Raw genomic sequence first — 13,342 nt, 5'->3', positions numbered from 1 at the left:
TAACATAAGCCTTACTCTTGAATTGACATCATTTCTCTTCTTGTCTCTCCACAACATGTGATGATGCTTGCTTGCACTTATATGACTCTGACCCATCAACCTTTCTATTCATTTCATATTATTATCACCAAAAAAAATAATAATAATAAAAGCAAGAAAATTTTTTCTACAACTTTTCTCCATTTCTTTTCATATCATTCCAAAATTGCCTACATATATTTTAAAAATAAAACCCAATTCTAAAACTCACACATTGAACCTATAAATCAAACCAAAATTGAGTTCAATTCAAAAACATAAAGCTGCACATTATCTCCTCCACCAAACAAAAGCAAAGTAGTGATCCCGACCCTCCTCCAACATGGCTCAACAACCTCAAGCTTAGAAACCCCACGTGGCGATTCTACCATCTCCGGGGATGGGCCACCTCATCCCTCTCGTCGAGTTCGCCAAGAGTCTGGTGACAGCCCATGATTTCACCATCACGTTCGTCGTTCCAACCGACGGCCCCGCACCTTCAAAGACCCAGAAGTCCGTGCTGAGCGCCTTGCCGGAGGCAATTGACCACGTGTTCCTCCCGCCGGTTAACTTCGACGACCTCCCAGAAGGGACGAAGATCGAGACCATGATCACTCTCACCGTGACACGTTCGCTCCCAGCCCTTAGAGACGTTATGAAGTCCATGTTCTCGCGTTTCGGTTCGGTCAGCGCTCTCGTCGTCGACGTTTTCGGCACCGACGCTTTTGATGTCGCACGAGAGTTCAACGTGTTGTCGTATATTTTTCACCCGTCGACAGCCATGGTCTTGTGTCTCCTCCTCCACTGGCCGGTTCTCGACGAAATGGTGTCGGGTGAGTTCAGAGAGCTGTCCGAGCCGGTAAGAATCCCTGGTTGTATTCCGATCCCGGGTAAGGAATTGCCTGACCCACTTCAAGATAGGAAAAACGAGGCTTACAAATATACTTTTCACAACGCGAAACGGTATCGTTTAGCTGACGGGATTGTGGTGAATTCATTCTTGGAGTTGGAGACCGGAGCCGTAACGGCTTTGACAAAGGGTGTTGTACAAAGTTGCTGCAGAAATAAATAGGAACGAAATTACCGAATGATTGTCTGGGTTGAGTCGCGGACTAGGTCACTCTCTTTAAGACGTTCGCGGCACTGCCCAGAATTCGTGCAAGCAGACTATCAGCCCCGTCGTTCCCAGGATAAAACAACCCAGTCCAAACTGTGATCGGACCTCCACTGCACCGTAGAGACCCGTCGTATAATACACCCTTAATAATACTACTGCTCGGATTTTTAATCGTAAATTATGAAAAGAGTTATGTTTTTCTGAAAAGTAATCACACCTTTTTAAAGAAAAAATCGATCTTAATTAACGGGAATAAAGACGTTTTATTAAAACGTGGGAGAGGCATGGCAGTTGGAATCCTGAAAAATCTAAAAAGATTAAGTCTTCAGTTTACCACTTATTAACCACATTTTTATTAAATAAAAAATATTTAATAAATAATTTTTTTTAGAAAAAATAATAAGGTGCACACCACACCAACCAGCTCGGTCGGACGGCGGCGGCGCGCGCGTGTGGTGGTCAGGTGAGCCTTTGTGTGACTCCTCCCTCTCCCACAAAAGTGGGTACCCCTTGGGGCACAACCCCAAGGCTGAAGTCCACACTCTATATACCCTTACAAGAGAGTATTCTAAACCAATGTGCGACTATTCCTCTAGGGAGTCATTAAATAATTCATACTATTATATATTATAAGTTCCAACAATCCCCCACTTGAATTATTTAAAAAATATTTTTCATCGAGCAGTAACCTAAGAACAATAAAATTGAACATAAACAAAGGTATCTTTCGACTTGAACCTTTGCATAGTGAATGCAATTTAGAATATACTAGAGTGACACGTAGTCTTGAACTCTATCTCTAACATTGCACCACGCACAATCTTTCCAGGGTGTAGTCCAAAAGCCCGTGCTTTAATGGCCATGCACGTCTGTCCCAGTATAGTGAACGCTCTAGAAATTTGCCCTAAATTTCATAGGAAGCGGCCCCACTTCCACATTCACGTAGGTGAGTCTATCAAGAGTACTCCTGTAGCTCGGTACTCCACTCCACATAGAGTATAGATCTCATTAAGAGTTTCGATTAACTCATCCTTATGTCGCTTCAGGAATTCATGCTTCAAGTTAACTTTAAGTAATAGCATGATCTGTCTCATATCACATCATAACTTGTTATTACCCATTGAACCTATTTCTTGGGATCTCCAGTCTATAGGTCGGGTTACCATCATGTGTGATTCATCATTCTAAGGGCAATAGTCCCATTCCTTTTGATGTTTTAAGGACTTTCTCTCTAGCTAATCCTTTCGTCAAAGGATCAGCTAAATTTTCATCAGTGCGTATATGATCCACTCTCACAGCTCCAGTAGAGAGGAACTCTCTAACAGTACTGTGCTTACGTCGTATTTGACGTCTTTTACCGTTGTAATAACGGTTCTGAACTTTTGCAATAGCCGCGGTACTATCACAATGGATCAACACAGCTGGTATCGGTTTTTCCCATAAAGGGATCTCAGCTAGCAGGCCTCTCAACCATCCTGCTTCTTCACTAGCAGTAGCTAGTGCTATCATTTCTGACTCCATTGTAGATTGAGCCAGAATAGTCTGTTTTTTAGACTTCCATGAAACAACTCCACCAGCTATGCTAAAAATATAGCCACTGGTTGCCTTGGAGTCATCTGACAAGGTGTTCCAGTCAGCATCGCTATATCCTTCAAGGACAGCGGGAAACTTTTGATAATGCAATCCAAGGTTCATTATTCTCTTAAGGTACCTCATGACCCTTTCTATAGCATGCCAATGCTCAACACTAGGTCTACTAGTAAACCTGCACAATAGTCCCACAACATAGGCAATGTCGGGTCTAGTACAATCAGTGGCATACCTAAGACTGCCAATGATGCTCGCATACTCTGTTTGTCTTACACCATCACCAGTGTTCTTAAATAGCTTTACACTGGGATCATAGGGTGTACACGCATGTTTACAGTTAAAGTAATTGTATTTCTTTAAAATCTTCTCAATGTAATGAGATTGATCCAAAGAAATTCCCTTTTCAGACCTAGTGATCTTTATACCAAGGATCACATTCGCTTCTCCTAGATCTTTCATGTCAAAGTTTTCACATAGCACAGATTTTACATCATTTATGACATGTAAGTTCGAACCAAAAATAAGCAAGTCATCTACATATAAACATATGATGGTGCAAATGTCATTCTCAGATTTATAATAAATGCATTTGTCACTTTCATTCACTTTAAAACCATGTGAGATAACTAGATTGTCAAACTTTTCATGCCATTGCTTAGGTGCCTGTTTCAAACCATACAAAGATTTATCTAATTTGCACACTTTATGTTCTTGACCATGGATCACAAATCCCTCAGGTTGGTCCATGTAAATCTCTTCTTCTAATTCACCATTTAAAAAAGCAGTTTTAACATCCATTTGGTGCACAACAAGATCATGTAAAGAAGCTAAAGCAATAAGCACACGAATAGATGTTATCCTTGTGACAGGTGAGTATGTGTCAAAGAAATCTACATTTTCTCTCTGTCTAAAACCTTTGGCAACAAGTCGTGCCTTGTACTTATCAACAGTACCATCAGGTTTCAATTTCTTTTTCAGAATCCATTTGCTACCTATTGTCTTACATCCTGGAGGTAAATCAACTAAATGCCAGGTTTTGTTAGACTCAAGAGAGTCCATTTCATCATTAATGACTTCTTACCACAGGTCAGCATCTAATGAGGTCAAAGCTTCTTGGAGGTTCGAAGGATCCTCCTCTAAAGTATATGCACAAAAATCAGAACCAAAGTCTTTAGAGACTCTAGCTCTTTTACTTCTTCTAGGTTCAGTTTCATTCCCCTCATGATGCTCAATGTCCCTAATCACAGGCATGTTACTAGATGATGCACCCCCACTATTTCTCAATTTAAATGGAAATCTATGCTCATAAAAATCAGCGTCATTTGATTCCAAAATAACATGGTCTTTCAAATCAAAAAATTGATATGCTTTACTATTAACAGCATAGCCAATAAACACACATTCATATGCTCGACTAGCCAGTTTAATCCTCTTAGGATCAGGAATTCTAACATATGCTAAACAACCCCAAGTTTTAAAATAAGAGATGTTTGGTTGTTTATTTTTCAAGATCTCATAAGGAGAAATTTTGCTTTTTGATTTTGGAACTCTATTAAGCACATAGCAAACAGTCAATAATATTTCTCCCCACCAATAAGATGCAGCACCAGAATTAAGCAAAATAGCAACAATTGATTCAGTAAATGTTCTATTCTTCCTTTCGGCTTTGCCATTCATTTCAGGTGAGTATGGTGTAGTTCTTTCATGTATAATTCCATGTGAGTTATAAAAATCAACAAACATGCTCGAATCATATTCAGTGCCTCTATCACTACGAAATCTCTTTATCTTTCTATTAAATTGATTTTCAATTTCAGTCACAAAAGATTTAAACATATCAAGAGCATCACTTTTATTTTTCATCAAGTACACATATGTAAAATCAGAACAGTCATCTATAAAAGTGATAAAATAACGTTTTCCATTTCTGGTCAACGTCCCATCAAGTTCACAGATATCGGAATGAATTAAATCTAGAGGCTCAGTTTCTCTAGTCACAGATTTATGGGGTGTTTTTGTGATCTTAGCTTGGCTACAATAGTCACATTTTTCAAAATCATTTAAAGATAATTTAGGAATTAAGCCTAAACTACTCATATTCTTGATTATGCGCTTGTTAACGTGACAGAGTCTAGCATGCCAAGTATTAAAACTACACAACATATAAGCAGAAGCATTCACTTTATTGACATCAACATTCAATTTAAACATTCCTTCAGTTGCATACCCTTTCCCTACAAATATCCCATTCTTAGTTAAAGTAAACAAATCAGCCCCTATAGTCTGTGTAAACCCCGCCTTGTTGAGAAGGTAGCCCGAGACCAGATTCTTTCTCATCTCTGGAGTGTGCATGACTTCCTTAAGAATCACAGTTCTTCCAGAGGTAAACTTTAATTCCACATCACCAATACCAGCAACAATCATAGTGTGCGAATCTCCCAGCAACACTTTCTTATCCTCAGTAGCAGTAGTGTATGTCTTAAACATATTCCGATCATAGCAAACATGGCGAGAAGCGCCAGTGTCTACCCACCACCCTTATTATCCACCAACAAGGTTGATCTCAGATATCATAGCCGTGAAAGGCTCTTCAGTTGTCAGGTTAGCCTGCGGAGAAGAGCTTGGCCTGTTCCTGCACTTGCGTGCAATATGACCTGGTCTATTGCAAACAAAGCACAGAAATGGAGCAGGTTCATTCTTATTATTAGGGGGGTTTTGCTGCTGTCTGTTTTGGTTCCTTTGATGGTTCCAATTCTGAGTATTGTTCCGAGGTTGATTGTTGCGGTTTGAGTTCTGCTTTCGATTCTGATTTTTGAAATTTTTCCCATTGGGTTTCAGAACCGCAGTGGACCTTTTGTTAGTGTTGTTGTTGCTGGATACAACAAGCACTTCTTCTTTCTGGTCCTGTTTACAAGCTTCCTCCTCAATACGAAGGCGAGTGATAAGACTTTCTAGTGAAAATTCTTTAGTTTTGTGCCTGAGAAATTTTTTAAAATCTTTCCACGCAGGGGGCAGTTTGTCAATAATCACAGCAATGAAATTGTTCATCTAAAGACATACCTTCAGAAATTATTTCATGAGCGATTTTCTGAAGTTCATGAGATTGGGCTTCCACTGACTTGTCATCGGTCATCTGAAATTTGAGGTAGCGACTGACAGCGTACTTCTTGGTTTCAGCCTCCTCAGATTTCCTTGGCATTTTGGTCAGAATTATAATAGTCATACAAGTCATCAGATAAACCATTGAGAATGAAATTTTTGCATAAAAAATCATTTTCGACCCAAGCATCTAAAGCCTTAGTTTGTTTCTCTTTTTCATCGTTGTCTTCCTTTTCAGATACAGTAGGCTTATCAGAAGTGAGAGCTGTGTTAACCTTTTTAATTGTGAGGAAAAATAACATCTTCTGTTTCCATCTTTTAAAGTGGTTACCCTCAAAACGAAATGGTTTGTTTATGTCAACAACACCAGAGTTATCATCGGTAGTCATGGCAGAAACTAAACGTCTTAAAATTTTTGTACAAAGTTGCTGCAGAAATAAATAGGAACGAAATTACCGAATGATTGTCTGGGTTGAGTCGCGGACTAGGTCGCTCTCTTTAAGACGTTCGCGGCACTGCCCAGAATTCGTGCAAGCAGACTATCAGCCTCGTCGTTCCCAGGATAAAACAACCCAGTCCAAACTGTGATCGGACCTCCACTGCACCGTAGAGACCCGTCGTATAATACACCCTTAATAATACTACTGCTCGGATTTTTAATCGTAAATTTTGAAAAGAGTTATGCTTTTCTGAAAAGTAATCGCACCTTTTTAAAGAAAAAATCGATCTTAATTAACGGGAATAAAGACGTTTTATTAAAACGTGGGAGAGGCATGGCAGTTGGAATCCTGAAAAATCTGAAGAGATTAAGTCTTCAGTTTACCACTTATTAACCACGTTTTTATTAAATAAAAAATATTTAATAAATAATTTTTTTAGAAAAAATAATAAGGTGCACACCACACCAACCAACCAGCTCGGTCGGACGGCGGCGGCGTGCGCGTGTGTGGTGGTCAGGTGAGCCTTTGTGTGACTCCTCCCTCTCCCACAAAAGTGGGTACCCCTTGGGGCACAACCCCAAGGCTGAAGTCCACACTCTATATACCCTTACAAGAGAGTATTCTAAACCAATGTGGGACTCATCCTCTAGGGAGTCATTAAAGCACCTTTTATATTTTTTAATAATTCATACTATTATATATTATAAGTTCCAACAAAGGGTGAGCCAGGTAAGCTGCCGGTTTACAAAGTTGGACCGTTGGTGAACATGGAACCGGCGACGAAGGCTAACGAGTCCAATTGTCTGGCGTGGCTTGACAAGCAGCCACATGGCAGCGTCTTATTCGTTTCGTTTGGGAGTGGGGGGACCCTCTCGTCGGAGCAGATTAATGAGCTAGCTTTGGGATTAGAGATGAGTGAGCAACGATTCTTGTGGGTGGTGAGGAGGCCCAACGACAAAGTCGCAAACGCCACGTATTTTAGCGGGACCGCCCAAAACGAATCCTCGTTTGATTTCTTGCCTAATGGGTTGTTTGAGCGAACCAAAGGCCGAGGCCTGGTGGTACCATCTTGGGCCCCACAGTCCCAAATTTTGAGCCATGGCTCGACGGGTGGTTTTCTGTCCCATTGTGGGTGGAACTCCACGCTAGAGAGCGTGTTCAATGGTGTGCCACTCGTGGCTTGGCCACTCTATGCAGAGCAGAGAATGAACGCTTTTTTGTTGACTGAAGAAATTAAAGTGGCATTAAGGCCTAAAGAGAGTGAAAATGGTGTCGTTCAAAGGGACGAAATTGCCAAAGTGGTCAAGTCCCTTATCGAAGGGGAAGAATGTAAAAATCTTAGAAACCGAATAAAGGACCTTAAAGAAGCTGTGGCTAAGGCTCTGAGTCCAAATGGGGCTTCTACTAAAGCACTGTCTGAGGTAGCTGACAAGTGGAAGAACAAGACATGCAATTAGAGTACTTTCTCACTCTTTTGTGTACTATTACTCCCTTTTAAGAATTTTTTTTTAATCCTTTTGTACTTTTTTCACCTTTTTTCACCTTTGTATATTATGTTTGACTATAAGACAGATTAGTCGTTAGTGCTAGGGGTGAACATTTGACCCGCAAAACTCGCCCGACCCGAGCTTCGAGAATCCGATTTTTCAAAAAACCCGTAGTTTTCGGGCTTAATCCGATTCAAACCCGACATATGTCGTTTCGGTTTTCAAAATTTAGTCATTTTGGATTCGGGTTTAACCCAAACCCGACCGAAATTATTTAAAAAAAAAATTCTGAAAATTTAAGTTTAACTTAAAAGCTAAAACACTTTCTTTCTTCTTCTCTTTCATGTGAACTGAAAGGAAGAAACACCTCCTTGTCCCTCCCTCACTTAGTCAGCCGTGCAACAAGGAAGAAATGCCTCTATGTTCAGTATTTCAATGTCCTAGTCGTGACAGATGGTCATCAATGTACCAGCAACTGGAGCTGGCTATAAAAGGGGCGAGTGTTGGTGTACAAGTGCCTGCTCGTTGCCTCCTTAAGCCTCTCGTTGAGAACCTCCAGGGGCTCATATGTATCTTCTCAGGTTTCCTTGTCTGATAAGGAACTCAATCTTATCTTTAAGATGGTTGGACTCGTTGGTTTCATGACCATAGTCGTTATGAAAACGACAGAACTTTGTTGTATCTCTCTTGGAGATATCTTTTCTGATTGGGGATGGTCGCCTGAAGGGAACAGTGGTGTTAGTGGCCTGGTACACTTCTGCTCTGCTATCGACTAGTGATGGACCCAAAATGGGTATGTTTTAAATATTTATACTCGCAAGCGCACGAATCGTATATGGAATATAGTGTTCGTGTAAGCACGAGATCGAACCCAAAGGAGTTGTCTAAAATCGAAAAGAAAACTATTTTAAATCAAAATTAATAAATTCTAACCTAGTTCCAAAGATTGATGAGAATTTGTGACAATGAAATATAATAAGAGACAATAATAAAGAAATTTAAGACAATAAATAAAAATAAATTAATAATTGTAAACAAGATGGTAAAATAAGATTATTAAGGATTAGAATCCACAATATATAAGTTCAATAATATTTATAAGTATATTGATTCCCAAGTTTTAGTGATAGTTAAAATAAATCAAACTATCATTTTCCAAATATATTTATAATTTTAAGCACAAATTACTTCTAAAAAGATAAGATTTTTCTTCACTTTTCAATATTATAATTTCAAAGCATTTAATGTAAATCAATCTAATGAAATAACAAATAAATCAATGAACATTATTTATAAGGTCACACATAATATTTTTGTTCTAAGCATGGATGTGTACAATTTAATGACACATCTTACACAAAGAATATTATGTTTTTGCACTAATGAAGAACAAAGTATAAATATGTGCTAACAATCCAAAATACATGATATTTAAGATGAAAGAATATATTTGAAGAAGAAAATTCCATAAACTTTGTTGCACAAAATGGGAAATCAACATACAAAATAAATACTATCTAGTTACATATTGTTTCATCATCACCTCAATAATCTTAAAATGATTAGAAACACATAACTAAAATAGCAAATACAAACTAAAAATTACAAACATAAATAGGAAAATTTGGAGGATGAACCCCAAAATTTTTCCTCTAAAAATACATAGAAAATAACAAAAAAGAAGAAAAAGATGAAGAGAAATGAGAGGTTTTGAATGTGTAGAAATTATGGTATAGTAACCTCTCATAAAATTGACACAAACTCCTTTATTTATAGCAAAAAAAAGTGTTTAAAATAATCAATTTAAATTAATTAAATTGATTAAATTAAATTTGAAATGATGAATAATATGATATATAGAGGTAAATTTGTAAGAGTGATGATGAGTTTGGGTAAAAATGTGTAGAAAGTGGGGTAAAAATATGACATTTTTAGACACAAGGACAAAGAGACATTGTTGGGCTCAAGAATTTGAGGCATGCATGGGGTGGTGGCTGTTGGAGGCTACTGGCAGTCTTGGGTGCATTGGTGGACCTGGGTGGGAGGTCTTTCAGATTGGGCCAGGGAGCAGGCCCACGTTGGTGCTTCAAGTTGGTGATTGGAGGTGTGAGGCAGCTGGCTGAATGGATGCTTCAGCTAGGAGAGCTAGAGAGAAGCTTGGACGTGTGGTGATGCTGAAGGCTGCTTGGAGGTTGAAGTCGGCTTCAGAATGGGCCTGGCAAATGGGCTGGTGGCTGCTATGCCATTTTTTCTTTTCTTTCCTTGAAAATGCCATTTCTTTTCCTTTATTTTTCTTTCTTTTCAAGAGCAAAATGCAACATTGTTTCCTACAAAAAAATCATAAACTAAATTAAAATAAATATTTTCACTAATAAAATATATCATATAACTTCCATGAAAATATTTATTAAAATTTAATTTACATAACATTTAATTTCAATAAAATCATATTTTTAGCATTCAACTAACAACACTAATTTCAACTAATTAAATTACAACGTAAAACAATAAAATATCTAAAAAAATATATAAAAATCTAGAAAATTACAATAAGACTAATAAATGCAAAATTACTTAAAAACTTAATAAATCAATTAAAAACTCAAGAATTAAGCAACAATTAGCACATAAAAAGTGGTAAAATAACTCTATTTTGTAGAGTTATCACACCCCCAAACTTAATATTTTGCTAGTCCTCGAGCAAAAGAAAAATTAAAAACACACACTTTTTGTTTTTTTGTTTTTTTTTATAAAAAAAATTGGTGATGTCTAATGTTTAACTCAAAAATTACATAATGGAAATAGTTCAAAGAAAATCACAAATAAAAGTAAAACTTATGTAATTAATTTGAAATTTTAAAATTGTTTTCAAAATAAATATTTAACATACAAACACAAAAACTATCATCAAATTATCATGTGAACATTAGACAAGCCTATGCAAACAAAAATAAATTAAATCTCAAGAGATAATCAAGCAAATTCTAGGATTTTTCAAATTTTTTTTTTAGAGATTTAAAGAATTTAATGTTTAAATAAACTATATCTAAATATCACAGATTCGAATAGAATAGAAAAGTGACATATTATGAAAAATATATATTTAAACAAAACTAACTTAAAAATTAAAAGTAAAGCTTAATAATTATTTATATTTTTCTAAGAACAATTTCAATAATAATTCTTATCATTAGAAAAAATGAAAATCACCAATATATATTTTTTTCAAAGAAAATAATTTTTTTTAACATTATATAATAAATGAAAATCACATAAAAACAAAAAGAAAAACAAATAAAGAATTTTTTTTTTTAATTTACAACAAAATAAAAGCTTGCATAAACACAAAGAAAAACACACATAAACACAAAGAAAAATTCATACACATTACCCCCAAACTTAAATGAAACATTGTCCTCAATGTTTAATAAAATGGAAAAAATTAAAAACTACTCCCTTTGATGAATGCTTCCTTGATTTGACTCTTTTGTTTTCTTCTCTTCTTTTTCTTTTTGGGCAAGAAGTTCCCTTCAAGCTTTTTGGAATTTGAAAAACATGGAACAAAAAACACACAACAACAAGTGAAATATAAAATGAAACATTAAAGTATGGGTTGCCTCCCACAAAGCGCTTTAGTTTATAGTCTTTAGCTCGACTATAATTTTTTTTTCTTTTAACCTACACTCAATCGATGGTGAAGAATTTCATTAGTAGGGTGAGTTATGACTTTGATGCAAATGCCATAAATAATAATTAATAACATCACACCTACAAGAAAATTAGAAATATGCAATTTTAATGGAATACCAATAAAATAAGAAAATTGCATATCTATATTAGGCTCCTTTTCATTTTGAGTAAATATACAAATTTGTTCAATTATGGGCTCTTGAAATATAATTATATCATTTTCATTTTCCTTATGAGCCTCGAAAATTATCTCATCCAACTCTTTGGTTTTATTAGGGGGTTGGATGCATATTAGTTCTTCAACAACTTCATTCTCCTTTTCATTTTCAATTTGACTATTTGGATTGGGAATGAGTTGGTTGCGATAAACTTGTTTTTCCGCCTCTATAACAGTTGCAAGTTGTCCTACTATTGTTTCAATTTTTGAGATTGACTAAGACTGGGCTAGTAAGATTTGGTAGGTTGATTGCATAAACTATTGTAGGGTATCCTCTAAAGATGAGCTCGTTTCTTGTTGAATGAGATATGATAGGTCGGATTGGGCATGACTTTGATTATCCATGTTGAATTCATGCCCTATTGGAAACTAGGTATGACATAATGAAAAATTTGGATTATAGGTGGGGGCAAATGGGATATCAAATGATTCACCATAATCATGCATATCATTAGTTTCTCCATAATTTAAATTTGAGTGCTCATAATAGTTGTACTCAGAATTCCAACTATAATTAAAATGATCCATATGGAAAAAACTAGATGACAAACTAATTTTTTTTTAAGATGACAATTAAGGAAAAAAAAGAACAAGAAAATAAAATTAAGAGAATAAAAACAATGTTAAGATATTAAACACTTACCCGATAATATGATAAAAGACAAAGAAAACTAAGGTAAAATTACGTAAGATTATAAAAAATTGGGCAAGAGTAGGGAGGCATAGCATGCCATCAACCATAACAAAATCAAGGTAAAAATTAGGAGGCACAAGTGCCATCAACTAAAACATAAGATAAAATACTATGAGGCAAAATTGCCATCAACTAGTAACTTGCAAAAATAAAAAAAAATAAAAAATAACAACAAGATAAATTACAATAAAATTATAACAAAATTAGGAGGCACAAATGCCTCGACTATATAAATTAAAAAGATAGATAGGAGGCACAAGTGCCGTCAACTATAAAAATTAAAAGGATAGATAGGAGGCACAGGTTCCGTCAACTAAAAATTAAATTATAATAAATATAAATATATAAGTAAGTTTTTTTTTATGGGTGGTAGAACCGTCCCAAATTTTCTTTTTATCTTTTTTTTTTTTAGTTTTTATAGATATATATTTTTTTAGTTTTTTTTTTAAGTGCAAAAAATTAAAATAACTAGTAGAAAAATTCACTAACCTTGAGATAAATTTCGTTTCTTTTCTTGTAACTCCCAGACAACGGCACCAAAAACTTGATGGACCCAAAACGGGTATGTTTTAAATATTTATATTCGCAAGCGCACGAATCGTATATGGAATATAGTGTTCGTGTAAGCACGAGATCGAACCCAAAGGAGTTGTCTAAAATCGAAAAGAAAAATATTTTAAATCAAAATTAATAAATTATAACCTAGTTCCAAAGACTGATGAGAATTTGTGACAATGAAATATAATAAGAGACAATAATAAAGAAATTTAAGACAATAAATAAAAATAAATTAATAATTGTAAACAAGATGGTAAAATAAGATTATTAAGGATTAGAATCCACAAAATATAAGTTCAATAATATTTATAAGTATATTGATTCCCAAGTTTTAGTGATAGTTAAATAAATCAAACTATCATTTTCCAAATAGATTTATAATTTTAAGCACAAATTACTTCTAAAAAGATAAGATTTTTCTTCACTTTTCAA

General features: G+C 35.5%; 1 pseudogene; it reads left to right on the top strand.

Annotated features, from left to right (window-relative positions):
- Positions 1–346: 346 nt before the first annotated feature.
- LOC133797534 (hydroquinone glucosyltransferase-like) lies at positions 347–7,748 on the top strand (annotated as a pseudogene).
- The last annotated feature ends 5,594 nt before the right edge of the window (positions 7,749–13,342 follow it).

This window comes from Humulus lupulus, chromosome 8 (assembly GCF_963169125.1).
Source record: "Humulus lupulus chromosome 8, drHumLupu1.1, whole genome shotgun sequence".
NCBI classification, from domain to species: domain Eukaryota; kingdom Viridiplantae; phylum Streptophyta; class Magnoliopsida; order Rosales; family Cannabaceae; genus Humulus; species Humulus lupulus.
The sequence above is the reverse complement of the archived record's forward strand: the minus strand, read 5'-3'. Positions and strand labels throughout refer to the sequence as shown.